The sequence below is a fragment of the Rattus norvegicus genome, chromosome 7 (genome assembly GCF_036323735.1).
Source record: "Rattus norvegicus strain BN/NHsdMcwi chromosome 7, GRCr8, whole genome shotgun sequence".
Taxonomy (NCBI): Eukaryota; Metazoa; Chordata; class Mammalia; order Rodentia; family Muridae; genus Rattus; species Rattus norvegicus.
This window is the reverse complement of record NC_086025.1, coordinates 115,923,425-115,940,241: the sequence shown is the minus strand read 5'-3', so window position 1 is coordinate 115,940,241 and position 16,817 is coordinate 115,923,425. Positions and strand designations below refer to the sequence as shown.

The window sequence follows — 16,817 nt, the reverse complement described above, 5'->3', positions numbered from 1 at the left end:
TCGTGGGATATGCCGCTCTGATCTTGGGCCAGCCCCTCACTGGGGAATATAGGGCAGCGATCTCTCCCTCTCCAAGGCTGTCAGGATCAATAAATGAAATTGAGCATGTGGTCTCTTGTTCCGGACAGGCCCAGTTCTCAGTCCCCTGGAGATGTCCAGCCCTAGGGAAGGAACCAGCACTTGTCCCTTCTGCAGGTCTTTCACTTTGTGACTAATCACTCCGACTCCGGGTGCCGTAGGTCTGTTTTTTCAGATGAACAAACTGAGGCTTGGAGCTGTAAAGTGGTTTGTGGAGTCAGCCAGGAGTAGGAGGTTGGGTTCAGATCTGGGCCTTTCCTTTGACCCAGGGGCCAGAAAGACAACAGTTTAAACCGTGGGATCTTCTGGGAGGGCCACTAAGGAAGATTAATAGCAGCTGTCTGCCTGCTGCAGGTCTTGGGCCTGACCAGGAGGTTACCTCTTGGAGATTGGGCCCCTCTTCTGTTTAGACTATGTCCTGCCCCTGCCTTACTCCATAGCTAGGCCTGAATTCCTACGCCCCCCCCCCCCTTCTACCTACAAGTCCCAGACCCTGCCATTCCTTTTAAGAAGTACCTGGCCACCTGGCTAAGAGGATGTGAGATCTGGGGCCAAGGCTGGGAGTGAAGGAATGAGTTAACCATGTGCCTGTGACATCTACGGCCAGACAGAGTAGGGCTCTCATGGCACTGGACCTGCCATGGCTAGACTGAGAAGCTCATGCCTCAGAGGTGCAGAAGGGATTGGCCTGGGTGTAGAAAGCCTGAGAGTCCCACGTGGGCCTTGTTTTCTCCCGGGTGTCCTGTATGGTGCTTTGAAACTCGATTGAACCGGTAGGTCCCTACCCAAACCTTCCTCCTGGGAAGCCTTGTGGGACTTGCTGTTTGCTGCCTGGGGTTCGTTCTATAGCCCACCTTGGTTACAGCTGACAGGCTGGGATGTCCCTTCCTAGAAGGCAGGGATGAGTACTAGTTGTGTCATTGGTCTCAAAGTGTCTGCTGGGTGCCAGCTGAGTCTCATCGCTGCTTCATATTCCTTGAGTCCAAAGCAGGAAGACCATAGGATGAGAAGAGGGAGAGGTCCTTTTATGTATCCTTGGTTACTGACCACCAGAGCCTTGGGGAGGGCTGGGTACAAACACACAGGTCTGGACCTGGAAACCATGTGGTATGTCCTGTTAGCTGTGGCACCGGGATGAACTCCCACTTGGGAACTGGGGATATTTACCTAGACCCTTCAGCATGTGAGAGGGGCCCGTGCTTGTGTCAGTTTCTAAGCCTCAGCTTTCTTTTCGGAGAAATGGAGAGAAGCCTTTCGGCTTTCATGTGTTCACGAGACATAGGTATAGTAGCATGCGAGAGGCCCCAGGCAACACTTAAGGGCCCTTAGGTGCCGGGGATCAACTGCTGTCCTTCAGCTGGGCCCTTTGCTGGATGTTGGGGAGCTAGGGCTTGTCCTGCAGGTCTGATGCTTGTATCCTCAATGCCAGTTCTGACCTGAACTGGAAAGGAACTGAGTTGAATCCCAGCCCCTCAAGCAACCTCGCCGCTGGCCTCTTGTGAACTGGCCCACATTCCTGTGTTCTTACAGGCTCTGTCTCTCCCAGTGCTGGGCCAGAGTTGTAGTCAGGTTCAAGAGGCTCTTCCGTCCAGTGGACCCAAGGCCCCACCTTCATTTGGCCTGGACCAGGCGGTGGGAAGCAGGGGCTGGTACAAATGACTTAGCTCTATGGATGTCCTGGGCCTCCAGATACCTGCCCAGCCCTTCCCTGTATACCATTCTGCTGCTGGCCACATCTGATTCTCCGGGGGTGGGGTGGGGTGGGAGACCCTTTGCCTGACACTTTGTAAAACTGGACGGACCTTAAAAGTCACTTCAGTGGGGGGAAGGAAATGGAGTCCCAGAGCTTGCTAAGAAGAGCCTGGATCCAGGTTCTGTAGGCTGAGCTGATTGGGACACTTTTCTCTCCTGTGTGTTTCCTTGTTTGAAAATGGATGCCCTGAAGCTGCATTCCATGGTTGGTTGGAGATTTAAACACCTGAAGATGCGGCTTTTCCTAGCCATACTCTTCTGGGTGGACAGAAGGCCTGCCTAGTGTCCCCAGGATGGCAAGAATGCTGAGCCCAGCTTTGGACCAGGAACTCTTGAAAGGCAGGACAGTGCCTCCGACCTCAAAGAGAACGTTCAGTGGTCAGCGCTTCCTTAAAACCAGTCAGCAGGGTCAGGAGAGGAGAGTGCTTCTTCTCCTTAGAGACAGCACAGGCCCTATAAACCGTCTGCTCCCATCCCCTCATCCCTCAGCTTCTGACATTACCAGTTACACTGTAGTTTTGGAGTAAGCAAAGCCAGCAGTCAGCTCCTGGCTTCCGTAGACCCAGCCTGCCCCCTCCAGGTCTGGGTTAGCCCCATAGCTGAGCACAAACTCCCATTGCCAGAGTCTCCTTTGCCACCCACGCTTTTATATTTCAAGCAGATGAAAGATTTTTATTCCTTTTTGTATGCCTGCCTTTTTTTTTTTTTTTTTTTTTTTTTTTGGCCAGGATTTGCTGATCCCTGGATGCCCATTTGTCAAAGCCTTGCTGTGTTGAGAGGACATCAGAGAACCTATGCTATGTGGCTTCCTGGGGGCTCTGAGCTTCCTGAACGTGCAGGTTCTAGGACAGGAGGCCAGGGGTCAGGGCTAAGGGAAGAAACAGTATTGGGGGTAAACCTTACCACAGGTAGGAGCCAACAGGAAGTACTCTGACTAGACCTTGGCTGGGCTTTGGCCCATTGGTTCTTGTTTGGCCAGCCTGGTTCCCATGGAGGGCTGGAGTCTGGCCCTTCTTCCCTCAGGCTCTTGATCCCCTGGCCAGGCCTGCTCCCCTACCAGCAGCCAGCAGTGCAGGGGGCGCATGCGTGCAGCGGGAGTGAGCCGGCTGTGGAGAATTAATATTCCTGGAACATCGCCCCGGCCGCCTGCACACGCCGAGGAGAATATTACGGCGATTAGCGGTGGGAGTTCGGCCTGCACGCAATATCTGGATGGAGAATTCGGTGTGATTAATCTGGCGCTAAGTAGCAGCCTCCGGGGTCCGCGGGGCTCTGGCATGTTTGGAATGAGAAAAAAGCTCTGGAGCGCAGAGATTCTTTGGGGGGCTTTTTAGGGGTCTGCCAGGGTAGCAGCTGTGCCCAGGGAAGGCTGCAGGCTCCTGATGGCCCTGGGTGAGCAGAATACCCCATGTTTGCGGCTCTTGGCAGACTGCCAGCCCGCAGAAGTGTGCCATTCAAATTTGCAGCCCACCAACACCCCAGCCTTTTCTCTTAATACTGTGTTCCGGGTCACAAATCCTGGGTTGCAGCTTTCCTGCATACTTCGTGCCCCCCTCCCTGGCTTCTGTTATCTTATCTGTAAAATAGGGTGCATGCATTCTTTTAAGAGCTGTTCCTTTAGCATCTTATGGAGGAGGAAACTGGCAGTGAGCGTTTCTTCAGGGGTGGTGGTGTGCTGCCCAGGTGTTGGGGGATCACCATTAAAAGCACTACAGAAAACCTAACTGTAACAGCCATTCATTCTACTGCAGGCAATGACAGATCTGCTGCGGGAACCATGATCTATGGCCTCATCTGTAAAATGGGTATAAAGTAATTATCTCCTTGAAATGGAGGCCCAAGTCAGGACATTGATTCTTGTTTTACGAGCTTTGTTCCGGACAGTTTTATATAGTCTGATTTTGGGCAGGGTTGAAACTGGAGGGGTGCGGGTCAAGAGAAAAGCCGGCTAGCCTCAGTGAGTATCCTACCTGCTCCCAGTGTTCGATTTACAGGTGAGGAAAGCAGAGAAGCAATATCAGTCCAAGGTTAAGCGGAAGTTTTGGTGTTGAGGGTCACAGACTTTGGAGCCAGCCTGTGTTGATGAACAACAGGACTTCCTTTCTCTGAGCCTCAGTTTTCTTGTTTGCAAAATGGGACAATCTTGCCAGCCTTTTGGGATAGGACAGCACAGTGGGTCTGGAACAGAGTAGGTGCTCAGCTCTTAGGAAGAGAGGTCTGGGAGCCCCAGAACCCAGTGCATAAAGTTGGCCCACATCCTCTGTGCCCAGGGACCTTACCAGAGGTCCTGTGGTGGCAGAACTCAGATGCTGTGCCTGTTCATTCAATTGCTCCAAATTTGAACATTTCCAAATCTGACTTTTGTTGTTACTAAGACTGGAGACCTCCAAACAACTCATCATTCTGTCCAGAAAGTGGATACTGGATCAATTGTCTTCATTCTCCTTTTCCCATGCAAGGGAGGTAATGGCCTTTGAAAGGGGGTTGGTTTGTGGTTTCCCAGCAGAAGAGTGGTCTGTGGTCTTGAGCAGCTCAATTTGAAGCCAGGCTTTTCAGGAGGACTGATTTTAGTGAGCTCTAAAGCAGCTGGGTACAGCGCAGAGCTCTGTGGGGTTGGCTCTGCGTTCACTGTTGACATCTCAGTGTCTGGGACAGCAGGAGCTCAAATGAGCACTGCGTGAATGATTGCATGCGTGCGTGCATGTGTGATCTGACGGATGGGTGCATGCATGTGTGATGTGATGGAAGGGGGTGTATACAGACCGAATGGGATGGATGGGAACACACCTCTAATGGTTTGGACAGGTGCAGGCATGCATGCACACATGCATGATGGGATAGATAGGTACATACATGGATGGGTGCATGCATGATGGAATGAATAGGTGGGTGCACACGTGTAATGGGATAGATGCGTGTATGGACACCTGATATAGGATACAAAGAGGACGGGGTGCATGGGTGGTGCATGGGTGGTGCATGCATGCATAATGCCTCAGACTGGGCATGCATACATTATGGGCTTGATGGGTGCACATGGGTGATGGGATAGAGACATATGTGGATAGAAGCATGATGGGATAGAGGGTGCATGAAGAGAGCATGGGTAGATGGGCGTGTGCATGCAGAGTAGATGTATGCGTCCCACAGCATGGGATGGATGCATGGTCTCATGAGAATCAGGAGGGTGAACTGGTTAAAAACGCTAACTCTGAAATCAACTTGGGCTCCCAATTCTGGCTCCATTCTTTATTAACTATGTGAGTTGGAGTGATGTACTTCAGACCTCTGGGCCTCAAGTTGTTCATCTGTAAAATCGTGGGACAAGATGATTTTAGCATCCCTTTCAAGGCAATTCTTGTTTCTGTGATGTTGGCCTTGATCATCAACAGGATGCTCAGGATGGAAGGTTGGTGCTCTCCAAACCAGCCACCATATTTCTCCAACTGAGTGCAAGCTCTGAAGTGAGTGCAATTGGGTCTGGCCACCCAAGTGTGAGAGTTGCCGCCTTAGCAATCAGCTTTGCCTTTGGGGTTAGGTGGCCCCGCCATGTCTGTCATTTGCTCCCACCTCCCTTTCCTGGACAGGGTGTCCTGACCCAGCTTGCCCATCCCCCACTTTTCCGGAAGCTCCTCCTTGTGTTCGGTTCATCTTTCTCCCTTCTAAGTCCCTTCCCTGTGTTTCTTCTGCCTGTGCTTGTGAGCTCATGCATGTGGAGTGCTGTTGGAGTTAAGAGTTGCACGTGTCTCCATGCTTGGGAGGACTATAGGGACCCACGTTTATGGCATGTGTACTCAGTGGTAGCCGTGCGTCTGAAGACAGTTTATTCCTATTTCTTATCAGACCCCAAAGTCTCGGGAAAGCAGAAGGCTGCCCTGCTTCAAGAAAGGGAGAGCAAGGGCTGGAACGGTTCTGTGGGAGTCCAGTCTGCTCCTCTGGTGACCACGCCCTTTTGACTGCACAGATGCAACCTATCTTCTTGGCCCTGATCAGATAGTCACTAAGGCAGCTAACCTTGATCTGGCTCCAACTAAGTGTGCACCCTTCTGAGTATTTTGCATCCCTTATCTCATGCCATCTCGAAACCTTAAAAGGGAAGTTTTAGTCTTCCTCCCATTTTACAGGTGGAGCCTATGTGGCTCAGAGAAATGAAGTAACACTTGCTTTAGATCTCACAGGAAGGAAGTAGAAAAGCCAAGGTCTAAAGCCAGGCAGTCTAATGTAGGTGCCTGCCAAAGTGAATTAGAATTCTTCAATCCGAGATTTCAGCTATCCTCGCCTAGGTTCCTCAGTGTATATTCTTTTTTCCTTTCTTTTTTGAGGCAGGGTCTCGCTAGGTAGCCATGGCTGTCCTAGAACTCCATATGTAGACTAGGCTGGCCTCAAACTCACAGAGATCCAAAAGGCTTGGAACTGCTCTGTCCTGCTCCTGAAGCTCACCCTGTGTATATGTGTCTGCCTCCGCTTTCTGAGTGCTGGAAATAAAGATGTGGCTATCATGCCTGTCCAGTGTGTATTTCTTAAGTGTCCACTGTTTGCAGGCATTTTGACCGTGGTCAGAGGACATTACTGACCTGTATCCTTGATTAGAGTCCCATTGGGGTAGAACAGGTAGGTAAACAGGCGGAGGTCCAGGAGTCAGCCCTTACTGAGAGCCTCCAGTGGACACTGCTATTACAGTGCCTATCTTCACATAGGATGAAATGGACTCAGAGGCTTATCTCTGCTCACAGTGAGCCGGGGATGCTAAGATAGGAAGGAACCCAAGCAGTCTGCCTTGATGCCTCTGTTCTCCCTTCTAGCTGCCTTCCAGGATGCAGTGCAGAAAAGCAGGGGGAAGCAGCATCTAAGTTGGTCTTGGGATCAGACTCTCCTTTGGAAGTGATATCTAAGTCAAGATCTCGGGTAACAAAGGGCTGGCAGTGGGGAGAGTGGGTGTTCCAGGCAGGGAGAGCAGCTGGTGCAAAGGGCCAGAGGCAGAGAGCCTAATCAAGAATTGTGCTCTAGGTTTCTGGGCTGACACTTGCAAACACATCTTTCCTGGGTGGCTGGTTTATCTGGAAGTGTACTGAATAGAATGCCTGCTGTGGACTCTACACCAAGTCAGGTCTTACAGACTGTGCATGCCCTTGGCGGGGTGGAGGGGGGAGAGGAGGTGTTGGTACAAAGAGTACAGTGGCCACGTGGGTTCCAGGATTTGAGAGATATCCGGAGGAATGGAAGTAGTTTTTAGATAAGGAGGAAATAATTGGTGCTTGGGGCCTGGCACGTAGTAGGCTGTCACCAAACATCATCAAAGAAGTCCGGATGCCTATGTGTGCTGAGATTGACTCAACAGGAGTCCCGGATGCCCTGTGGTACAGGGTAGGGTGCTGTTTTGGAGTTGATGGATCAGGGCGGCAGGGCTATATTGGGACTACTGCCAAAGGGGAGCAGAAGTAGACATTTGGACAGGGGAGGCCTCAATAAGCTAAGGATCCCTTAAGCAGGAGGTTCATGGGTGACGGACGCTGTAAGCCAAAGACATGACTGTGGTTCCCAGTACCAGGGGCTGGACCCCCGAGGGACCACTTCCTGAGCCTTGGTCTCCCTTTCTGAATGTGAAACAGGGGACTTAACTCTCAGGCATTGTCATGGGGTTAAAGAGAGGGACTGTGAAGTATCCAGTAGCAGGTCTGTACATAGTAGGGGCTTAATTGCTCAGAGCTAGTCCTCCTACCTAGACAGTAAGAGGCAGAGCTACAGTTCCAGGACAACCTCCCTTCTGCTGCCATTCCTGAATGGGAGGCTTGGAACGGCTCTGTCCTGCTACTGAAGCCTGCCCTGTGTGTGAGTGTGTGTGGTGTCCTAGGTATGGCCTCAGTGGCCTGGGAAGTTTCAAGATGCTAAAGGCTGCCCAGCTGGCTCTCCAGCCTCTGTGCCAGCCTGTTCTACCTCCTTAGTGACTCCTGGCTCCAAGTGTGGCTGTGCAGCCTCAGGAAGGTTCTTCCCTCTCTGAGCTCCCCCGGTATAATGGAATCCTCTTTGGCCTTTGTGAGCACCATCCAGGTACAGATGCCAATCACCGTACACAGTAGGCATACTGTGAGTGGGCATTCTTACCTTCACCCTTGCTCTAAGCTTTGATTCCCCACCTACGGTGGGCATTGGCTCTTTTTAAGCCATCCACTCTGGGGCCAATTATAAATAGACACATAATCGCCCCTATCTATAGAGATAAAACGTATTCTTTAGAGATGAGCCACACGCCCCTCCCCCTACCGCCCCCCACCCTCCAACACTGGCACTAGCTCTCCGCAGTTAAGGGCGAAGGAGGGATCTGGTACTCCTCTCTCTCACCCATTCCTCCTCCCTGCTGCTCCTCCATCTCCACCCTGCAGAGGTGTGATCTGGCAGGGGCCGTGATGTCAGAGGCTCAGCTGATGTCACCGCCCCGGCCCTGTGACTTCACTTGCTTGCTTGGGCAGGAGGAGCTGTGAAGAGGCTGAGACCGAGAGGAGAAACTGCCCCCTTTCCGTTTTCTTCCCGATTTCTCGTTTTCCCTTCCTCCCTCCCTCCGCGGGGGTTTGTTTTCCTGCCGGCCTGCATGCTGTGGGCTGTCAGGGGGTCTGGGGCAAGTGCCAGGGGAGGATGCAGCTGCAAAGGTAACGGCGTGCGCGGGGCCTCTCCCACGGTCGCGAAAGTTTGCTCTGGCGTGTGAGGCGTGCCCGCTGGGCGCTGCGCCGCGCCGGCCCCAACCTCCCCGGGGGCGTGCAGGGGCCAGCGGGCCAGGGACAGGCCAGGCAGGGGCCTCCTGGGCGGCCTTCACTGCCTTGTCCCCATCAAAGGCCGCAGCTGCTCGAGTGGCGGCTGCAGCTTTGAAACTGCCATAAAGAGCGATGGAGGGAGGGGAGCGCGGGGGATGCTCAGAGCAGTGCCCAGGAGGGCGGCCGCGAGAGGAGGGGTGGCCGGGGCTGCTGGCCGAGTGCAGTCGCAGCAGCAGGGGCGTGAAGGGCAAGGCCCCAGGTCAGGATCTCAGGGGCCAGATCCTTGTTACTGCCCCTGTCCCCTCTGGTCCAACCGCCCTCTGTGGCCGGGACCCCAGCAGTGTGGTGCAGAAAGCTCTAGGAGGGGGCAGGGGCTGATTCCCCCTATTATTTCCTGACATATTCTTCCACCTCCAGCAGGCCATTTGTCAGTGGTAATGCGGGACAAAGGAGGGGGCAGTGGGTGGTCTGCTCGAGTTTTGCGATGGGCATAGAGCACAGGCCGAAGAGAAACGCCAACAATTAGGAGGCAGATCCAGAGCTTTGCTCATTCAGTCTATCGAGGGAGCCGTCATTTTGTGTTAGCGTGTGTGTCTGAGGTGGGAGGAGGCAGAGAGGGGAGAGTGACAGGAGAAGGATTATGACATTGTGTTGTCTCTGTTTGTGGTAAATGCAAATTTGGCACCAGTGGTTTCCTGGGAAAAGCAGAGGCAAGTGACCCAGGCCAAGGCCTTGGCCCACACCCACCAAGGGAGCGGGTGGGTGGTGGTTTGGGATTTTATTTGTTCCTCCCCTTTTTCTTTCTGGTGTGTGCTTCTTCCATTTATTTTACAGTGAAGAGCTGGAGATAGACAGGCCGGCATGGCGGGAGGAGTCAGTCCCCTCTTCCCTGGTTTTCCAGGCCCTCCTCATTCAATAGGAGGTTCAGGCACCTCCCTTGCCTCCAAGTCTGCCCCAGGTCACCAGTTTTCCTCTTTGGTCCCCTGACCCAGGCCAGGGTCACACTTGGTTTCTTAACCTGGATGCCTGAGGGCTCTGAAGGCTGCTTCTGCTCACAGCTGCTTACTCAAAGTGACTAGAGACACCCCCAACCAAGACCATGATGGGACTGTGAACTCCACGCCCACCCCTGGCTTCAGTTCTTGCCTGGCCTGCCAGGGTATGTTGGCAGATGTCCTGGGCCTTGCCTCTTTTGCTAGATCTTGAGGGCCGGAAGTGTGAGCCTTCTCTAGGCCAGGAGGCAGCCACAGCTCAAGGCTTTGGGCTGCTACAGAGTTCAGTAGGTACAGTGACATGGACATAGGGGATCATTCTGCTTGAAGCCAGCTCTCAGAATGCATGGAATGGGTTTTATCAGGACTAGGCTCAGGTCCCACTGGGGCTCAAGAGTTCTGAGCTGAGACTCTAAGCCAAGAATCCTTTATAGTGAGGGTCAGGAAAAGATGTCCAGAAGGATAGTTTGTCATATTATGGAGCTCTTACAGTGCCCACTTTCTCCCTGCTTCCTCAAGAGTTGACCCCATTCCTGGACTTTCCCACTTCCTTTTTACCTGTTAAGTCCTCTGGACTCGGTTTCTCCTCCAGGGCTTGGGTCCCGTTCCCGCTTAGTGCTCTGACCACGCTGGTAGCCTATCTCTTAGCCTTTTTGGCACAGAGTGTTGAGCACAGAGACTTTTAGGGCAACCCTTGTAAATTCCTGACTCAACCCAAAGCTGAGCAGGAAGGCTTGTGCCTGGAGCTCAAGGTAGCAGAGTGGCTTGGAGACCCCTCATGGAGTGGGACTGTGAAGGTGAAACAGCTATTGCCTGCATCTGTCCTGGATGCAAAGCCACCCAAAGGAGAACTTTCCCAGTGGTGCTTGTTATGCTAGGATTGCAGCCTTGGTTATGAGGGAAGACATGGACTGAGTCGGGGCAGCAGGGGCTGGATGAAGAACAGCTGTCCAAACGCACTGCGTTGGGCTTGGGGCTTAGTCACCCTGATGGCCTACAGTGTCCTGGTATTCTGTGGAACTGTGGGCCAGGTGGAAGAGGAAAGGGTGAAGATGAACTCTCCCAAAGAGGTGTGGGGTCCATCCCAGGCTACAGGGGTGCTAAGAGCCCCAGGCTGATCCCTGGTCCCTGCTAGCCATCTTTACCTTGCCTAGACCAACAGATGGCCTGTTCACTTACAGCTGCCTTAGAGCCATCCCCCAGCCCCCCAGGTATCCTCCCCCTCCATTTGGGTCGATTGGAGCTGGAACAGTAACCTCCCTGTTATGTTAAACTCCAGGTGTTTGACCTTGAGCAAGCCTCACTGCTGCTGCTTTAAAAGGCAGTGGCCTAGGAGCAGTGCTCTCTTCCTGTAGACTTGTTACGGGGATTAAGGATTAGACTGAGGTACAAAGTAGGTGCTCAGCTAATGGCAGTTGTGGCTATTAAGGGTGCCAGAAACCTGGGGGACAAGCTCAAAACAAAACAAATGAACAAAGCCTCCCTTTGTACCTTATTAGACTCAACAGGGCAATCAAGAGAGGCTTCACAGGGGAGGTGGCGTAAGGCTTTGAAGGGTGAGTAGACACCTGCCAGGCTAAGGCAGAAGAGAATGTATCTGGAGAAGGGAAAAGGAACAGAGCTTACACGGGGTGAGAGGCAGGTTAGGGAAAGGGGAACAGGCTGAGAGGCACCTGGTTCTTTCACAGTGGGAGCAGAGTCTAGAGGCAAAGCAAGGTTGACCCGATGACAGACCCTGCTGGCTACCCATACATATATCATTGAAACTCACCCTCACATACGTTTATGGCTGCAGAATCTTGCCAGCTCCTGCCAGGTCAGACCTGTCAGCTGCCTTGGGGTATGGGGATTTGTGGATGGCTCTACACTTGAATTTAGACTAGTATCAATTTTCTTACTTTCCATTCCTCTTCTGTTTCCCACAAGGATTAAGATCGGGGGTGGGGGTGAGGTTGAGGCTGGGTCCTGTGTTGTATTCCTAGGCCAGACAGGCTACATTCAGAGCTGGAGGCAACGTTTCTGAGGGAAGTGATTTGGAGAATTTTGAGGCAGATTCCAGGAGCTGCATCTCCAAGCTGGACCCCAGGGGTGACCTGAAGCTCCCACAGAGTCTGACTATCTAGTTCCTCAGCCCTAGGTTTGACCAAAGTGGTAGCATAGAAGGTGGTCTATGTCTCAAGGCCAGACTGCTTGGGTTTACTCTCTGTAGTATTCAGACTGGTCATGTGCCTGGGGTAGCAGTGACAAGCACTTCGAAGGGCTCTGATGAAGGTTACAGGACTTACTTTCCTCACACCCACCATCTTAGAGCTGTGCTCTCTGGACTAGCAGGCACTTGGAGACTGTTAACTTTAAGAGAGAACAGCCCAGGAGAGTGAAGGCTTAGGATATCTAGGTATCGATTGCATAATCCCTCCAAACCTCAGTCTCCCTAGCTATGAAATGGGGTTGGTATCGTGCTGAGTTATAATGGCCCTTACTGTAAACTGGGCTGGTATTGCCTGATTGCCTACCTTAGTAGTGTCTCCCTGCCCTGAACTCTGTTAGAGCAGCGTGGAGGGATAAGAAGCCCAGAGCTGAAAGGGCAGGGGAAGAGCTCTAGAGACTTGGCATTTTCTAGATGGGGCTGAACCTCCATCTCTGGTTACTGTGTGCAAGACCAGAGGGAAGTAGTCTGCTAGAGTGTGAGCCCTGGAGATCAGCAAGGGCCCACCCACCACTGCAAATGAGCCACTGGTTGGACACAGGGTAGAACCACTGATACTCCGAGTGGCCCTGAATGTGGCATGGCGTCATTCTGGACCTCAGCCCCGCTTTGTGTGGAGGAGGGCTTAGGTCTCCTTAGGTCTCCTGCTTCCTTGAAGTGCTCTGATTTTCCTGTTGCCGGTTTTCTTGGATGGCGCCCATGCAGGCTGTGCCTCGGGCAGCATCATCTGCCCACCGGTTTTTCTAGAAAGGACGGTCTTCCCTTTCATTACGCCTGGCTTGCTTGCTAGTGTACTACTCCCCGCTAGCACTGTATGGAGGCTAGTGGAGGGGCCCAGAGGGTCTGACAAGGGTTTCGCCTCCTTCCAAGAGAATGGGGGGTGGTGCCTAGCACCTTGGCCTGTACATTTGTGAATCCATCCAGGTAGTGGGTATGGTGGGGTTTGGGAGCTAGACACAGATGGCTCTGGGAGGTGACTGTCATGGAGGACCCCAGAGGTCATGAACACTACCTCCTTCCACCAGCACAAACTTTAGAACCAGCCACTCAGCTCCACTGAGTCTGTGCTGGTAGTTGTGGCACCTCACTTCCTCAGGACAGCTGTCTGTGTGAGGCTACTGAGGCAGTCGTGAATCAGGCAGCCCTTTGTAGTGAACAATAAAAATCTCTGGGGGCACAAAACTGAGGGCCCCGGAGCTCAGGGACTTCACTGAAGGTTCTCGTACCTACCTGCTACCAAAGGAGAAGAGAAGTAGATTACAATGCTGGGGGCCCAGAGACCACTGACAGGACATTCAGGAGACACAAAACTTGGGATGAGGTGACTGTGCAGGTCCGCCAATGCTTGGTGCAGGGATATACTGATATCAGGTGTGTGGGAAGAAGGGGTGCTTCACATGGCTGTGGCTCTTCAGGAACATTCATTCCCTCTTGCCCAAGGTGTTCCTGTACACGTTCATACCCGTGGGGTTGCTTAGCAAATACTGTCTCAGCCACCTGTTACCTTGCATCCTCAGGCCAATGACGTATGCCGCCTCTTGCCTCTGTCTGTATACACCCCGACAGTCAGCGAGGACCCCTGTGGGACCTGGCTCGTAGAACTGTAGTGGGATGCTGTGGGTTAGCACAGGAAGTACTTCAGTGCAGGCGAGTGCATGTGAAAGCTGCAGGCATACTTTGCTTTGTTCTCTCTCGTCAGCTCAGGTGCCTCTGCTCACACTCAGTATTGACTGAGGACCTGCAGCGTGCCAGGCCGAAGCCTCTCTGCCTTGGTGCCTGGGAGCTGAGTGTGCAGTTCCGATGCAGCCGGGTAGAGCTTCTGAGAACTGGTATGCTGGCTCCCACTGCTGGTGTGACTGACATCCTGACGAAATATGTCAGTTGGAAACAGTTGTGAAAGAAATATCTGGAGAGACTATTAGCCCTGCAGGAGGACCACAGGGAGTCTGAACTCAGGTCAGGTGCTAGTCTTGGCTGTGTTTTCATGACTCGGGGAGGGAGGGGTGTCCTCCTTTCCTCAGTTTCCTCATCTGAAATCAGGGCAGTATTCGGTGGATCTCACCTTAGAAGGTTGACTCTGTGGGATTGCTCACGTGGTAGTGCATTGTAAGCAGCTGTGACAACTTGCATTTTGGTTTCTGGTCCCTAGCATGATGACCAAAGGTACATCCTGTGTAGTCCATGTGCTGATGCTGGGCATGGACATCAAATAAAGCTTGTTCTGCTCTCAAGGGCTTCTGGAGTTTTGGCATCATTGAAACCTCTGGATTCTGTAACTTGCAGAGAGAGGAAGGTCCATTAGGCAGATTTGCTCCTAGAGGGGATATGTGGTCACCCAGGTCATGCAACCGAGGTTTCTGAACAGTTAGTTCCTTGTTCTGGGCACTGGGTCAGCTAATAGGGATGAAACTGTTTGGTCAGAGGCCAGTACTGCCTTTGAGCTCAGCCTAGGAGAAAGGGTGTGAAAATCGCCCCAAAAGATCAGAGAGAGGGATGTGGAACAAGGCACAGCTACAGGGCAGCTGGAAAGGTGGATTTGTGGTGCCGTCTAAGAATTCTTCCTTTTGTCTTGGGATGAAGCCCGTGACCCGCACTATGCTGCAGCTGCACCCCTGCTTTCCTTTGAAGCCTCAAGCCTGTGACCCGCACTGTGCTGCAGCTGCACCCCTGCTTTCCTTTGACTTGCGCTGTCCTGCCTGCCTCCTCCCCCTTTCTGCTCTCTTTGCTTCTTCCTGCCTTGGGGCTTTTGATGAGCAGCACCTCTCCCTGCAACTCATCCAGACTCAACATGAAGCCTCATAGGACCACAAACATCATGTCAACAAGGACCTTTTATTCAATGCTTGGAATACGATAAAGACCCAGTCAGTGTTGAGAGAATGAATGGTTATTAAGGAGGCAGCATTTGAGTTGGACCTGAAAAAGCAAGGTAGAAATACCTTAGTCTCTGTGGAGGCGGAGAGGCAGGCTCCTCTGCCTCTGGGAATAGGCCAGGCGAGGGACAAAACTTGTTTGGTTTGGCAGAGACAATGAAACAAGGGAGTGGAGGTTGGCATTGTGAGCTAAGCCAAGAGAGGGCTTCGTATCCAGGAGAGTGGGACTTTGGAAGCCACTCCGCAGCTACTGCACACTGTTTAGCCGGGGACAAGTGCTCATGGGACTGCAGTGAGTTGGCGGCAGAGATGAAAGTGGTTCACAGAGAGGCTGGAGTCAAGGGCTGATGTGAGTTGGAGAATACATGACTCTTGCTGCTTTCTGTTCCCAAGGCATCACACATGTGCTTGGCAGTTGTCCTTGAGAGCTATCAGGGAGATGGATGCAGGGCAGTAATGAGGCTTCTCACATGATGTATCTTTTTCTGGGAGACAATTGGTTTGGTGGCAGGGCAGCCATTCCCAGGTCTCTGGAGGGGAAACATCAGTGTCCCTATTTCTGAGCCATTCTCGTTGAGAAGGTAACCCCCAGCTCTGAACCCTTATACCTGGACCCTAGTACAAGGTGAGGGAGAAGGATGAGCAGAACCATAGCCACCATTACATCCAGTACAAGAGCCCCAGGATCCTCTTGCAAGGCAGCCACTGTGTGTGTGTGTGTGTGTGTGTGTGTGTGTGTGTGTGTGTGTGTGTGTGAGAGAGAGAGAGAGAGAGAGAGAGAGAGAGAGAGAGAGAGAGAGAGAGAGAGATAGTTAGTTAGTTTGAAGGGGCGGGCTTGAGGGCAGCTACTGGGCCCACCGCTTAGTAGTTGTGTATCTTTGAGCATCTTCCTAGCAGCCTTGGACCTCTTCAGCCATGAGCTGGAGCGATGCTCTGGCCTCTTGAGGGCTGAGGCGAAGTGACACATACAGAGTCCTAAGCCAAAGAAACTGCGGCTCAGAAGCAGTTAGAAGCAGTGGCCGTTAGCATGGCTGCATTTTTCTCCACCGTTTGCATTCTTAGCAGGAAACTTGGGTTTCAGGCTTACAAATGAAGAGCATGTCAACAAAACAGGATGGAACAAAGTCTTTTCCCAGCATGCCTCAGCATGTGGCACTGCCTTCCTGTGGCGCCCAGACAATGATGTGGCTAAAAGTCTTGAGCTTTCAAGCAGAAATAATCCCAATGGAAAGGAACCTCCCATTGTTTGAAGCGATGCAGGGGCTTGGCAGCCCTACTCGCCTGGCTCGGATTTAGCTCAGACCCCTTCTAACTGCTGTGCCTCAGTTTCCTTATCTGCCAATGGAAGAGCAGTATCTGCTTCACAGGTTTGCTGTGAGGATTAAGTGAGTTAATGTTCAGACTGTGTCTCCCTTAGTGCTACAGTCAGATCGTTCATCGTTAACCTTGAGCACTGAGTGACTTGGTGGAAGCTCTGGAGCCAGAAGGCTGGGTACCAGTCCCAGCTCTGCCTTCTGTTGGCTGCCTCACTTGGAACTAGTCACTCACTCCTCTGTGTGCTCATTTCTGCCTAGTATCATGACTGGTACCTCACAGGCTTTTAGTGAGATGTGAAAAGCATCACCCAGGGAAGGGACCCCCATTCCTAGGAAGCAGGTAGAGCACTTGCTTCCCATGGCCCAAATCCCAATTTACAGATAAAAAAGTCAAGACCTAAGTCAGTAAGTGGTTTGCTGGAGTACACACTGATGAGAGCTTATTGGTCCCCAGTTTTGTGATCTGTGTTGGTAGTTCCATGTCAGTGGCTGCCCAGGAAGACTCCAGCCCAGAGAGAGGTGCAGTGAATTTCAAGCTGTGTGGAGAGCTGATGTCTCCTACCATCTGCCTTCAGGGTCCTTCTTCTGTGGTAAAATGAATGCTGCTAGGTATCAGTTCCCCAGTAGTCTCCAGAGCTGCAGTAGACTATGGAGAGAGGCAGCCGCCGAGTTCTTTGTTCTCTATGGTCTCTTTCCCTGGCCGCCTGGAGACTTTGGACCTGCCAGCTGTCTGCCCCTTTTCCCAGTAGTCTCTGAGCACTAGGAAGTTGGGACAGTCAAAAGTAAGGACACTGGGGACCTAGGATAATCCCAGCTATGCCTTTTTCAAGCTTAATGACTTAGGACAAGTTACT

At 52.4% G+C, this 16,817-nt stretch overlaps 1 protein-coding gene across 4 annotated transcripts in view; it reads left to right on the top strand.

The window, feature by feature from the left end:
• The window catches only part of Tcf20 (transcription factor 20), a 176,268-nt gene that overhangs the window by 69,549 nt on the left and 89,902 nt on the right, over positions 1–16,817 (top strand). Inside the window, exon 1 of one of the 4 annotated variants that reach the window (XM_063264059.1) lies at positions 8,193–8,474. The exons of 2 other annotated variants lie outside the window; for them this stretch is intronic. The gene's annotated coding sequence lies outside the window, so the exon portion shown is untranslated. Of the gene's footprint in view, positions 1–8,192; positions 8,475–16,817 lie in introns of those variants that run through there. One more of the 4 variants, NM_001130574.1, reaches the window with a different exon arrangement.